We start from the raw sequence: 14,793 nt of genomic DNA, 5'->3' as shown, positions 1-14,793 counted from the left end.
TCATGATCCAGTGGTTTTTTTAATTTATTTAATTAATGCAGGAGTGAAACAATACCCACATGGGCTACATGTGCTGAGTTAGCTCTGCCCACTGCCTAATATTTAAAAAATAACCACAACTAGAGCTCACCTTTAGCACTTCTCATTTAATTTCACAGTATTTAAGAGAAAAGGTCAGTGAAATTAAATGAGATGCGTCAACTCAACAGGAACCCAAGAATTACATAGGAGGTTTTACAGCCTCTAACCCAGCAGGACAATGTGAGCAGAGACCTATTCCCAGAGCCAGCACATCCATCCTACTACCTCCAAGCCCTGATTCCAGCCCCACAGGTGACCACTGCCTTTCCTGAAGGATTCAAGAGCAAACAGAGCTTTCCCAAAGAATTTAGGACACCATCCTGCTGGATGTTGAGCTCTTTGGGGCATCAGGATGGAGCTGCTTCTTACCAAACTCTTCTCACCATCAGTGCTCCCAACAGGATAGGATTTATTTGGGAGTCTGACTTCAGCTCTGAGTGCTGAAAATAAGTGGCCTAAGGAGGTGGGAAATCCACCTGTGCAAGGCCAGGGATGCAGAGGCTGTTCTGCAACACAGATGCCTCTCCCAGCAACACATTAAATCTCAGCTGCACTCAGCCAGGGCTGAAATAGTCCTTTATAGAGTCCTCTCCACCTGGGGATGTCACCTGCGAGCACATTTCAAGAGCAAGCCCAAATTTAGTGCCCTTGCCATCTTGCCTGGCTCCAGCACTCCAAATGATCCATGCCTGCTCCTGCATGGCCTGCTCCAGAGTAAACAGAGGCACCAAATTTCTGTTCACAAGTGCAGGCAAGCTCCGAGAGTTAATTATTGTAATTACCCATTGAACAGACTCCGAATGCTAATCTATTATAAAGTGGTCTGTTAATTGGTGTTAAACTGCCATTAACCTGCCATCTCCCGTGTTTCCAAGCTGACCTGGAGCACAGCACCGTGGAAAACCCAATCTATTTCTCATCCCTGGCAATCACCGAGTGCAGATGTGGAGAAGAATTAGGAAAAAAATCTACACACCTGGAACTGAAATTATTGTAACAAAGGGAAACACCATTCTGCTGCTTTGAATTCCAGTCTTTTGGTAGTGTAGGACTGTGGTTGTCCATGGCTTTCCATGGAATGCTTTGTGCCGTGCTCCCTCTGGCACAAAGTGTCCGTGGTCTCTCCAGGAACTGGGCTCTGCCAGGCTGGGCTGGCATTGCCAGCAGGGCACTGACTCTATTCCTGAGCTGCAAATCTGCAGGTGGAGCAGATTCCCTATGGAGCCAAGGCCTTCCCCACCGTGGGAGTCTCCCTGCCCCAGCCCACCAAGCTCAGCTGTGCTACCAGCTGGGCTCCAGACCTGGTCCTGCAGAGCATCCACATCCAAACCCAGCAGGATCAGCACAACCCCCTCCCCCCCCCACCAGGCCCCTGAACCACTTCAAAATCATCCAGAGCTGCCCTGTAGGAGATCCTGGAAAAACAGGGGCACGTGTCAGTTTGTCTTTTCCATCTCCGCCTTCAGCCACTCCAGCTGACGAGTCTCTGCCTGGGCTTTAATTTATAGAAGTGGTGACAAAAGGTTGGCTCAGGTACTCCTCAGAGGTCAGTTATAAAATCCTGGTGCCCACCAGGGCAGTGAACTTCCACTTAAATCTGCTGCAAGAGGGAGAGCTGGAATTTCCATTTCAGACACCCATCAGGGGAGGCAGCTCTGCTGACTGGTCTCTTCCCAAAAACTCTCACTGAAGTGGCTTGACCTGCCAGAGCCTTTCTCAGGTTATCTCACTCGACTGACAGTTATCTAGACTAAGAGTTCTCTGTTCTCATTTTATATAACCAACTGTAAAAGTTCATGGGAACTTAAAGTGACCTTTAGAAAGTCCCAAAATTATTCATTTCCTGAAAAATTCCCCATTACTCACCAGCACATCGCCTTCCTCTCCATGTGAGATCCCACTGCCCCCACTTCAGCATCCCTCACCAGACGAGACAGGACAGAATTTCCCAATTTAAAAGATGTGCAGGAGTTTGAAGAGAGTGAAGAGTTTGAAGAGGGGAGCAGTGAATTTTTTATATGCTAATCCAAACTCCTTGGTGTTCAGTTACCTTTAAACCAGGTCTAGGATATTAGAGGAGGAAAATAGGGGTCAGTTAACCAGAAATCCTGTGGAAACAGAGACTTGCCCTGTCCTGAGACTCTTCCCACGACGTTTTAGTGATAACTAGGGAAACAAAGCCTTTGTCATTTAGGATTACCTCCATTCCTTGTACTCCTTGCCAGGGCAGGGCTGTTGTTGCAGCTCATTTATGTCATTTTTCACTTTCCTTCCAGAATCCTTCCATCACCTGCCTTGGCATGTTGAACTCCTCACCAGACTGTCCTGAGAAGTACAAAAAGCAAAGAAGTAAAACCTGTGGTGCCATCAATAATAAACACAGGAAGCTCCTAGATGTGAGAATCCATCTCATTCAATGTCTTCTGCTGTTGGTGGTTATTATTCCTCCATTCAGGCTGTTCCAAGACACCTATTCATCACTTTCTTTCCTGGCACTGGCAGCTTGCCTAAGTCCACCTGCTTGAGCCTCCTGTCTCCTCTTCCTCAAAAAAAATGTGCAGATCTTCTCTTTGATACCATTTACTGCCACTCAGATGCTTGCCCACAGGAAATTCTCATTTATTTGAGTCCGCAGAGGCCCTGTTACATTGACAAACTGATCCCTGTAGCAACCAGCCATTCCTTTTCCTTGGGAGCAGGTAGGCTGAGGCCAACATCACCTCTGGGCAGAAAACATAACCCCAGAATTGCCCATCAGCAGTGTCAGCACTTCCACCTGAGCTGGAAGTGAAGTTGATTCTCAGTTCTGATGCCAATCCTGGCTCTGGGTGTCACTTCCCATCCTGGGAATTATGTTCTTGGAGCAGCTGCTGCACAAAGCCCCACACCTGTGTGTGTTTCACACCTTCCAGCTGCCACTGGGACCAGTGACCAGGGTTTTTGGTAGGAGATTAGAGACCTGTCAGTCCCTGGCTCTCTCATCCAGCCCTATCACACACAGAATTTATTGTTGCTGGGATACTGGCAGCATACGTTTTGCTTGGCTTATCTTTTACTCTTCAGTGTTACATATTCCCTGTCTTTTCTCAAACTCCCTCATTACTATTCCATCGATTTCTCACACCTGCACAGCCCCTCTGGTTTCCCTCGTGCTCTCTCTGCCTTATTTTCTGCCAGTGACTTCAAATTCTGCTTGAGTGCATGTTCCTTTTGCAGCAAGAGAGGAAAAGAAACCTATCCAGATGGGAAGCTGCCTCTTCTGCTAGGGAAAATGAACTCTACAAGCTTTGAACTACAGGAATTTCCTGGTTGGGCTCAGGGAGGACAGACAAGCGTGATCATAAAAATCCCAGAATGGTTTGGGTTGGAAAGGACCTTAGAGCTCATTTTGTTCCACCCCCTGCCATGGGCAGGGACGCCTTCCCCTATCCCAGGTTGCTCCAAGTCCTGTCCCACCTGGACTTGGACACTTCCAGTCTGGCACCCTGCTCCAGGGCCTCCCCACCCTCCCAGGGAAGGATTCCTTCCCAATATCCCATCTAACCCTGCCCTCAGGCAGTTTAAAGCCCTTACCCCTTGTCCATTAGGATGTCAGGGACAGCTGTCAAAATCCAAAATGGCCATTACAGCTTCCTCTACACTTAATCCCACTTACTTTTATTTCGCCAGCATGGTCCAAAATGGATTCAGAGACTGAGCAAAGGACTTGCTCATCACACTTGTTCACGAGAGTGGCTCCTCCGAGCACCCTTCTTCTAGAGAAGTAAAGAAAACCCTCATTGCATCTATCTGTAATTTTTCCTTGATTAATTTAGGGTTGAAAGCCAAATGCAAAGGCTTCCATAATATCCTTAAGAAATTGGTTTAGCACAGGCAAAGGAATTAAAAACTGTTCATATCTTGGGACTCAACGGCCTCATTACTAATGACTTTTCCTAAGCTGACAGGGATATTTACAGGAAGAAGGGGAACTGGAGAACGCCATGAAGTGGCCTTTCAGCATTGTTTCTGTTTTGTAAATCCATCAAGGATGCTTGGCCCAGCTGTGCCAGGAGGAGTGCAGAAAGCAGCGGGATCTCTCGTTTCTGGGCCGGGCATTCAGGACTCAGCTCAGCAGCCGCACGAGACATGCGTGTCCCCTGCTCGGGATGAACGTCCTTCCCTGCTGCTGCTGCCACCGCAGGGCCTGTGGGGAGCTCAGGCACCACAAACTCACATGCCTGCTTTGCTTCTCCTGTTTGCTTTGGCATAGAGCTGGGTGCTAATTTAAACCCAAGCGTTGGCTTTTTTACGGGGTGTGTGGGCCGGGAGCCTTCTGCTCGCAGAGGCACGCGAGGCTCCAGCAACACTTTTCTCCTTTTCTAAATAAACCCCAAAGGCCCACTGGCCATTTTTGTCCATGTAAATACTGCAGAGAGGATCCCAAGTAACAGTTGTGCCTCAGCTCCTGCTGAGGGTGATGGCAAAGATCCTAAAGCCACGTTGGTTTGTGACTTATGTACCAAACCACATCTCGGGGCATCGTCATTGCCTCAGACACCCCCAGACAGAAGCCACTGGAACAGCCCCAGCTGTGGCACTTACCATATAATTAATTATGTCTGACTGCAGTTAATTATTTCATGTGCTGCTTTGCTTCATTACGGGGGTGCCATGACTTTTCTGTCACATGTGGCAGTGATGATTGAAATGATGCATTTTGTGTGTGTCCTAAGGATCTGCAAGAGCAATGGCAGGGGGCTGGAACAAGATGATCTTTAAGGTCCCTTCCAACCCAAACCATTCCATGAATTTAAACCATTCCTTTCTAACTTGGCTGTTCCTGTTGTGATGCTGGGTTTAATACTCCAAACCAGTATCAGACTGGTCTGGTGAGTTCCTTCACGGAGTCACAGAATATCCTGAGCTGGAAGGAACCCACAGGATCATCCAGTCCAACTCCTGCCCAGACACCCCAACACTCCCACCCTGGGCATCCCTGGCAGCGCTGTCCCAACGCTCCTGGAGCTCTGGCAGCCTCGGGGCCGTGCCCATTCCCTGGGGAGCCTGGGCAGTGCCCAGCACCCTCTGGGGGAAGAGCCTTTCCCTGATCTCCAGCTCCATACCTGGGAGTATGTGACTACTACTCAGCAGTGACCTTCTCAGGGTTGGTTTGTGTGGATGGAGAGCAGACAAAAGCCTGGATGTGCAGAGTGCTGCTCCTCAGCAGAAATTCCCTTCATGGATGCTCCCAGGACACTCCATGGACAGCAAGGTCCTTCACTCAGGTTCATACCCTGCCACCTGCAAAGACAACAGAAACAGACAGTCTGGGCCTTGAGGGCTGCAGGGCATCACCTCCTGAAGGCCCCCCTTCTCCTTTTGCCCCATTTGCTCTCCACAGGGACCAGCCCCCTCATTAAAGGGCTTGGTCAGCCTCTGCAGCTCCTCCTGAGGAGCAGAGGTGGTGGCAGGACCTCCCAGGCTGAGCCCTGTGCCCAGGGCTGGAGAGACAAGGGCACCCCAAGGCAGGGGGTGGGGAGCTGGGGATGGCCAGGAGTCAATCAGCAGCTCCACTAATTGCTAAATTCACTCATTTTCCCACAACACAAGGAGGAAGGAACCCAAGTAAATTGCTGGGGCAGGTTGTGTGTAACCCTTGGCTCAGGGCAGGTCATGAAACTACAGGCTGGCTTTTCACAACTCTCTGACCTCCCCAATTATATTTTTTTTCAAGCAGTAATTTCCTAATTAACAATTTCTCCCCTTTGAAGCCTTGCACTGCACTTTCTCCTTTTCTGACAGCAGCAAAATTGTTTATCCCATTTCCTCACGTAGATTTTCATTTGCTGTCCTCCTGAACAATGGTAAGAACAGAACAATACAGGGAAATGCTCAGAGTTACCCCCTGCCCAGATCAGAGAGAAATTTATCTTTGACACCTGCTGGCAATTAATCTCTGCATGCCTGAATTTACAATTAGGAGCCCTCCTGTAACAGGACTCAGCCCTGGGTCCCAGCTGCCCTCTGCCTCCCCAGGAGCTGGAAGGGGCCAAATCCTGCTCTTACTTTAGAGTATTTAAGGAGGAATTTCTCTCTTCCCTCTGGAGCATCTCAGGAGGAACTTTTCTCCCTCCAAGACCATTAAGGGGAAACTTGGGCACTCTCCGGGTTGGAACCTCTGCTTTAACACCCCTTAGGTTTGACATGAAGATGCTTTTTGTCCATGGAAAGACATGAATTTTCCTACAAAAACCATTTGGATTTGGGGCTGTTTCTGTCCCTCTGTGCTTCTGCAGCAGCCCCACATCAAATATCCCTCAGAATAACAACATCCCTTTCCTACTGATTATATTTTGAGTTTCTCCTGGAATCTGGAAGGCCGAGGAACCTTCTGCACCATCAAATTAACTCCTGCCCTACCAAGCACTCAGTGCAGTTTCTCAGCCCAGGCTTTTGTTGGAATATAACAATACTTTGATTTTGCCCATTTGAAAATATTTCCATGCCCTGTACAGTGAGTCAGCTTTGCAGAGTGCAGAAAACTGAATAGAAATATTGCAAAGAAAACTGTTCTTTGAAGTGCTAGTGGCATTAGGCAGCCATTTAGTGCTTTAAAGAACACCATTTTATTAAGTATTTCAAAGCAGCTTTGGAGCTATTATTTCTTATTTTGCTGTTTAAACCTGCAAGTTTGAAAATTAATCATTATAGGACCTTTGATGCAAAAATCTATGAATAAAATAAATTCTGAGAGCTACTTCCACACTAAGTTATATTAAAGTATTCCTTCATCTCCCTTATTAATTTAATGCACATCTCAGAAAGTATCTTAAACATTAGCAATAACATTCTACTGAATAACCCAAACCCCCTATGGCTTCTTGACTTTTCTTCCTTTCACATCTAAGATATTTCTCATGGCTTTCCAGTGACCTTTAAATAAACTTTTGGGGTTACTAATTAGCATGATAAACAATAGATTCCCATTTCATGGACAATTTCATGGTCAAGCAGCCCACCAGGGACAGGCTGTGCTCTCTGCAACGTCCAGGGTGACTCCAGCAGAGACACCTTCCCTGAGCAGCATCCCTGGGAACAAAGGTCAGGACAGTTTTCCTCAGTTCCTGAGAGCTGAGCTGAATTCTGTCATTGCCACGGGTAAGATCTTGGAGGAGGGTCTCACACAGAAGGGGAGAGACACATTTGAAAGGTTCACAAGAACAGCAGCAACTGCCCCAGTGCCAGTGGGGACGTTTGGGGTGACACAGAGGAACAATGGCACCACCATGGCAGGGAATTCTTTATCGCCCTGTTCCCAGGGCAAGCTCCTCTCACCTCTTCTCAATCACACTTCCTCTGGGTTTATCACAGCATTTCATTTGAAGCAGTCACTTTACAGATGGGTTAAAGCAATTTTTTATATATATATTTTTTTAGGTTTAAGACTAAATGATCCCTGGGATTGTATTTAGAAATGGACCCTGTTAGGTTGACATGGGAGATCACCACAGGGGTGGTCAGGCATTGGAATGGGCTGTCCAGGGAAATGGTGGAAGCTCCATCCCTGGCAGTGTCCAAGGCCAGGCTGGACAGGGCTTGGAGCAGCCTGGGATAGTGGGAGGAGGGACAGTGGGAGGTGTCCCTGCCTGTGGCAGGGATGAGCCAAACCCAAACCAGCCCGGGATTGGAAGAGAGAGGTTGTATCCCCACAGGGATGGGAGGAGCAGGGGATGGAAAAGCAGGCAGGAAGAGGAGGGCAGGGGGGGTCAGAGCAATAAGCACTTGCTGTCAGTCCAGGAGAGCATTTCTAGGCTCAGTTTTGCCCTGATCTCCTGGGAGGACTTAGGGACTTACAGAAACTATTTCAACAGCAGCAATGCAAAAAATAAGTGGGAAATCATGAAAGAAGGGTCTATTTGGAAAACTAAAAAACCCAACTAGGTAAAAGCTGGGGGCACAGGGTAGATCCCCCCCACCCCTGGCTTTACCAGCCAGTTGCCATAGAAACCCATCACTGCAGAGCTCTGGGGCCCCAAACACTGCAGCATCCACTGATGCCAAGGAAACCCAGCCCTCCGTGCTCAGGAAGGGCTGCCCTCCCCACTCCAGCTTGGGAGCAGAGCAGAGATGGCTCAGAGTGCAGCTGCCTGGATGGTGTTTCCATTCCTGATTTTCAGTGATTTACAGGCCAGCTTTCATTTGATAGCCATGTGCTCACATATGAGATAATGTTATGTGCATCATATTCTGGGAATATCCTTGCAGCACCACATATGCACTGCATAAAGAAAACAGTGGATTGATGGGAAAGAAATAACAGAATATTAAATCAAAATCAATAAATGCCTTCAAATCTCATCTTTCAGCCTTGCTTAACTTTGTTTAGGGAGGCAGGGAAGTTCCCAGGAGCTGTGGAGCTGGCCATGCTCCCAGCTGCAATGAGGAGCAGGAAACCCTGGAGAGACAGCAGCACCTTCCTGGTACAAGGGGAAAAACACTACAGAGAGAAACTGGGCTTTTATAACCCAGGGCTATATTAATCAACAATTAGCATTCAGCTGAGCACCTCCACACCAGCCAGCTGCTCCCAGCTGTGACACAGCTCAGGCTGGGAGACAGGCAAAGCAACCACCACCACTGTGCTAATTGTTCAGATAAAAACCTCGGCTTGTTTCACCTTTTATCAACAGGAATGTTCAGGGTCATCTCCGTTTGCCAGGTGAGAAGTGGTAGGGGAGTGCTGGGCTGGGGACACACCAGGCTCCTGCCATAGATCCCCTCGTTCGAGGTGCAGGAGAAGGTGCTGATGTGAAATATTTTTATATAGGCCAATTCTCTGCCAAAAGTGGGTCCAGAATTAGGTTAGTAAGTCGGTATTTCCACACAGGATGATGTGCCTTGGTTTTCCAAAGTGATGAGTACCCAGCCCAGAAGTTCCCTCGTGGGGCTTGAAACTTTATTTTTGGCACCTGGTTTTATAGAAAGACCATCTGTGACAGGCAGCACTCGCTGCCACATAATTTATGCCAAGTTACATAAGCCATCCATGAATAAGCATTATTTTCCATATAATAAGCTTGCAGAGACAGGCTTCAGAACTGAACTGGTATTTAGCAAGGTAGGCCTCTGAAATTGTCAATTAATGCTCCTTGACATTTTCTAAGTATGTTAATTTATATTAAACCACTGCAGCCAACTCTGCATAAGATAACTCCGAGCCTCAGCCATAAACTAAGGAGAAATATGCAGTTGAGGAGCATTATGGCTGCTCTTTGTCATCTCCCTGACATGATGCACATTGTGTATGCAATGCAGGGAAGATAAACACATATATAAAGCAGGCAATTACCTCAGCTCACACAGACTATCATATTTATGACCATTTGCAGGGCTGGATGTAATTCATTGAGTTTAGGTGCTGGAGTAAATACATCACTCTAACCCCACAAGCCAGGCTATGAAATGCAGGTATCAAGATTTGCTGCCATCTGCTAAGCCACAAAAACCTCCATCCTCCTTCCAAAGTGGTGGCCAGGGGCAGGAATGATGGCAAGAGCTGGGATCAGAGCTGCTCGCTGCCAAGGAATGGCAGGGCATGCAGGCAGGACAGAGCAAGGAGAGGGTTAAATGTGATAAATCCACAGGTTGAAAGCCTTGTTCCTTTGGAAGGCAGGTTCCCCTGCTGAGCAGCCCTTGGAGCGGATCCCGGCAGGGCCACAGTCGGATCATCCCTGGATGGCAGCACAGTTGTACCAGTGCTCGTTTGTGGTTGCACTCAATGATCTTAAAGATCTTTTCCAACCTAAACAATTCCATGATTCCATGTTTTTCCAAGGAGATGGCCTGGTCTGAGTGTTTCCCTCAGGATCAGGTACCCACCAGGGGCTTAAGAGGACGGAGAGCCAGATTCCACAGGAATGTGAGCACAGAACATGGCAAGAACAAGGTGGTTCAGCCTGGAGAAGGCTCCAGAGAGACCTTAGAGCTCCTTCCAGGGCCTAAAGGGGGTCCAGGAGAGCTGGAGAGGGACTGGGGACAAGAACCTGCAGTGCCAGGACAAGGGGAAATGGCTTCCCACTGCCAGAGGGCAGGGTTAGATGGGATACTGGGAAGGAATCCTTCCCTGGGAGGGTGGGCAGGCCCTGGCACAGGGTGCCCAGAGCAGCTGGGGCTGCCCCTGGATCCCTGGCAGTGCCCAAGGCCAGGCTGGACATTGGGGCTTGGAGCAGCCTGGGACAGTGGGAGGTGTCCCTGCCCATGGCAGGAGGGTGGGATTGGATGGGCTTTAGGGTCCCTCCAAACTCAAACCATTCTGGGATTCTCTGATCATGCTCATCCAGCCTCCCTGAGCCCAGCCAAGGGGCACAGCTTGCAGGGTCCATTTTCCCAAGCTGAGCTGCTCGGCCATGGACGTGGCAGGAACTTGGCACTGTGGTGCCTTGAGCCAGAGCCACTTCCAGCTCCACAACCAGCTTGGGATAACAGGGGCTGGATTTCTCAGACACTTTGCCCACTGAAACTGCCTCTCATATTGCCCATGGCATATAACTAATGAGGGGCAATTAAAGCCCAATTCCTCCTTCCCTGTGCTCCCTGCAGTCGCTCGGCGAGCCAAGGGCGGGCCCACAAATGTGCCACTTGCATTTGCTGTCATTTCACAGCCGATTTCTTCTGATGTGAAATGGGGAAGGCAGTAAAGAATCAAATCAGAAAAACCATTTAACCTCCCAGATTATGAGAGGATATATCATTCAAAACGCAGCACTTCCCAGATCCTCAGTTAAACTGGAATCAGCCTGGCTGACTTGAATCCCAAAGACATCCAGGCTGCAGAGGCATGGAGCTGTGACCTGACAGCACAGGGAGCTGGAGATGGATGTTTAGTAAGTGTAGTTTTCAATAGATATTCCCAGAAATTGGAAACATTTTGCAGTTATATCTTCAACAATCACAGTCTATTCTGTTCCATAACCAATATGAGTGATTACTCGAGGAGATATAACAAATGCAAAATGTTTTTAAAAAAGATTTTCAGAGTGATAAAAAGTGAATTACACAAACACAGTGAGAAAACCAGAAAGAGAAGGGCTGCTTCTACAAGAAGCACAGCTGATCCCTTCATGTTGTATCGCTTTGGGAAAGGAAAAAGAGGGGATAAATTAAGCACTTCATTCTGTAAGTAAGTTTTAAGGTAATCTGATTACAACAGCTCCCACTAGCACCATTCCAGAGCAGCAAAGGATAAAATCAATAATGAACATCAACATTTCCATTTTGTTTAGTGGCTCTGTAATTCAGCCACGAGAATCTGCCTTTCACTCAGGGCGTGCCCAAGGGAGGGCCAGGACTACCCCAGCTGGGATTTCTCCAGCTGATGTACCCAGGAATTGCTCATTTATTGCTGAACAAAGAACAACACAGCTCCAAAGGTGATACTCTGGTGTAATTATTGGGGAGAAAATATAAAGCTTTTAGGATTTAGGACTTGATTTGATGCTGCTGGAGATTTTGATAGCATTTGGTATTTAATGGTCATCTTACATCAGGCTGCTGTTGTCTTAATCTATCCTTGAATATTAAAATCTCAAACACTAATCCTTGTTCCCAGTGGTTTAAACAGAGAAAGCAGAGGAAGTGGAACTCAAAACCATGGCCCGACACATCAGTGACACAGGGAATGGACACCAGGCTCTAGGGACTTCAACTACACCTTTTCCCACCCAAATTTTCAGTCTCTGCTATAAAATAGTTTCATCCCACTGAGTTCAGAGTGGTGCAAAACTTGGTTCAAGTCTACACCCAGCACTGCCCCTGTCTACACAGAAATAACCTGTCCGCAGTAATCCATGGCTGCAATTTCCTTCTGTTTCCATGCCCACACAGCTGCCCACATCTGGGCAATGCTTTCCTGCACTCCTCAGGCAGCTGGTGGGGCTGGAGGTACCTCAGTGTAACAACAGTGTTTCCACATTTCTGAATATTCATTCCACCCTTGTACAACGAACTCGTACCAGGACAGAGTAACCAAAATCTGAAATTTGCCCTTGTTGGGGCAGAGCAGCCTGGCCTTGTCTCCCTCCAAACCCCACTCCTGGTCCAGCTGCAGCTAGTGGTGCTGCAAGTGAGAACAACAAAAAAGAAAAAGGGATGAATATTTTTCTTACAACAGTTGGAGATTTCCCTAATCCCACATCCTCTGGGCCACCTTGAAGGTGCTCTGTGTCTGTCGAGCAGGGATAAAGCAGGCAGCTTCCATCCCATGGAGAAGCCCAAGCTGTCCCACAGTGCAGGAGCATGCAGACCTTTCTGCACCACCGAGGAGCAAATCATTCACTTCCAGCTACAAAGAGAGAGTCTGGTGTAAACTCAGAGTAATCCCACGCTGTGCACGAGCCAAGAGCTGTAGATGCTTCACACCCTGTCCTGACAACATAGCTCATGTTCAGGGGGAGCTCCAGCAGCAGGGCAGAGCCTGGTTAGCTTGAGCATCCCTCAGCAGCACTCCCAAAGCTCTGGTTTACACTCCAGGAAAGCCCTGACGCCGTGGCTGGGAAGTGACACGGCAGTTTTTACACTCACTGCAACCCTGGAGCCATCTCCTCATCTGCCAGCCCAGTCTGGGACTCTGCAGCTGGAGAGATCAACCCGAGCTGGGACCCTCTCCAACCTGGGAGAACATATCCCATCAAAGCAGCTCCTGCTGAATTCCCTGCATGAGAGGGAGCAGACACAGGGGTAAAGCCAGGAGGGGCTGGGGAGAGCTGAGCCCTGCAAACCCTCAGCCCCAGGGCAGAACACGAGTGAGCCTCAGGCCGGGGCCGGCATTTGTTCCTCCAACAGAGACAATTCTCAGCACACAGGAGCAGGATGGATTTTACAGCCCACCTCAAGGGCAACAGGAGCATTTTCAAGGAAGCCTCCTCTGTGATCCCAGGAATGAACAGAGATCCCCATGAGCCACACCATGAATCACCTCAGCGTCCTTGGGCTTTGCCACATTTCTGCTTTCTGGGGGAAGAACAGAAGGCTTAACAAAACCCTTTTGGTTTTTTTCCAAGGAGAAAATAACAACTGGTATGTTCACAGTAAGTGGATATTTGTATAGAAAGCCATTTACTTGAAGGTGAAATATTTCCAGTTTTAGAAAAAGCCAGATTTTTCTAGATTCCATGTCTGCATTCCATGGTTCCCACTCTCCCTTTTTACTGTCATTTCCCCCATTGAGAAAAATGGAGGGAGAAAAACAGCACAAAGAAGTTCTGCCCAGATTTAAAATCACAGTGCATTCAGAAAAGCACTTGTTTTCTGAAAGGCAACTTTTTCCAGACCAGTTTCCAACAGGGAATATCTGCAGGAGTATCTGCAGAAGGTTAAACACTGTTGGTGTTCCCAAGCTCTGTTTTATCACTGGTTTTGTGCTTGCCTTCACCTTAGGCAGTTTGGGTTCCAACCCAGACAATTGGGAAATCTGGGAACCAAGGGCTGTTTGGCTCCTTTTGGAGCAAGGACAGCTTGGAAAGCTGGATGTCTGAGAGCTGCTGGGCTGCCCAGATCCCAGGAAATCCCTCAGGGCTGGGAGCCCAGAAGGCTGGGAGAGGAACGGGTGATGTGTGACAGACCCTGGGCACCCAGCACGCTCGGATGTGCAGAGCCCTGCTGGTGCTGTGGCTCCCATCCGTGTCCAACCTTGCAGGAATGAGGATTTCCATGGGATCCTGCCCCGTGGGAGCAGTGGGAGGGGAGGAGAAGGGCTGCATGACAGGGGAGCCATCGGGAGGGACGGATCACAACAGGCAGCAATCTGGAGGCTGTAAAAATGAATGGGTTGTGTTTCACTGGGTTTGATGTGGTCGTATCATCTGTAAATTATCTACCCAGCCATTTTTCCAGCAAGACATTATTCTGTCAGGCCCAGGGCTGCCAATTCCAGCCCTCCCAACCATATGCACAGCTGTAAACCTTGAAAGCAGCTGTCTCCAAAGCAAGCCAGTTTGGGAAGAATAGGAAAACAAATTACATAAAAGCAGATTAACTTCTCTTTAACTTCCTTTAAAATATTTCTTCCCCACGGCCTCTGTAATCCCATTTTTTAAGGGAATTTGGTCTCTTTATTTGTTATTCTTATCAGTGTGACTTGAATTTAAAGCTTTATGCTTCATGTTTCTGCCCAGGGACCTGTTGTGATGATAATCCTCAGGCTTTTCCACGGTGGGAATGGCTCTTTGAGCAGTTTTCAGCCCCTTGCACTGATATTTCCCATGAGACAAAGACAGCCAGGGAATGCCTGGTGTCTTCAGCTGAAGCTCCTTGGTGGACAGCAGCAATTTTTGGACATTCTTGGGGGTTTTATTGTTTTCTCTTTTAACCTTGGAGTGTTTGGATATGTGACACTCACTTGCCCAGAGCAGCTGTGGCTGCCCCCGGATCCCTGGCAGTGCCCAAGGCCAGGCTGGACATTGGGGCTTGGAGCAGCCTGGGACAGTGGGAGGTGTCCCTGCCATGGCAGGAGGGTGGGATTGGATGGGCTTTAAGGTCCTTCCAACCCAAATCATCGTGGCATTCTGTGATCCCCAGCTCACAGACGGGCAGGGGAGGCACCAAATGGGCACCAGGTGCCTGAAGGAGCAGGATCAGCCCTGTGTGTGCCCAAAGGCAGCGTGGCCACCACAGAGGGCAGCTGTGACTGCTGTTCCACTGCCAAAATCCCACTGGGAAGGGCTCTGCACAGCA

At 48.5% G+C, this 14,793-nt stretch overlaps 1 long non-coding RNA gene across 7 annotated transcripts in view; it reads right to left on the bottom strand.

The window, feature by feature from the left end:
- The window catches only part of LOC125331760, a 57,801-nt gene that overhangs the window by 28,416 nt on the left and 14,592 nt on the right, over nucleotides 1-14,793 (bottom strand). For 5 of the 7 annotated variants that reach the window (XR_007206177.1, XR_007206178.1, XR_007206176.1 and 2 more), the window contains 2 exons: nucleotides 2,282-2,406; nucleotides 1,948-2,144 (listed from right to left, as the gene is read on the bottom strand). This is a non-coding gene — a long non-coding RNA (uncharacterized LOC125331760). Of the gene's footprint in view, nucleotides 1-1,947; nucleotides 2,145-2,281; nucleotides 2,407-3,736; nucleotides 3,833-14,793 lie in introns of those variants that run through there. The other 2 variants (XR_007206180.1, XR_007206181.1) reach the window with 2 other exon arrangements.

Source organism: Corvus hawaiiensis, chromosome 11 (genome assembly GCF_020740725.1).
Source record: "Corvus hawaiiensis isolate bCorHaw1 chromosome 11, bCorHaw1.pri.cur, whole genome shotgun sequence".
NCBI lineage: Eukaryota > Metazoa > Chordata > Aves > Passeriformes > Corvidae > Corvus > Corvus hawaiiensis.
Note: the sequence above shows the minus strand (reverse complement) of the source record. Positions and strands in the feature narration are given on the sequence as shown.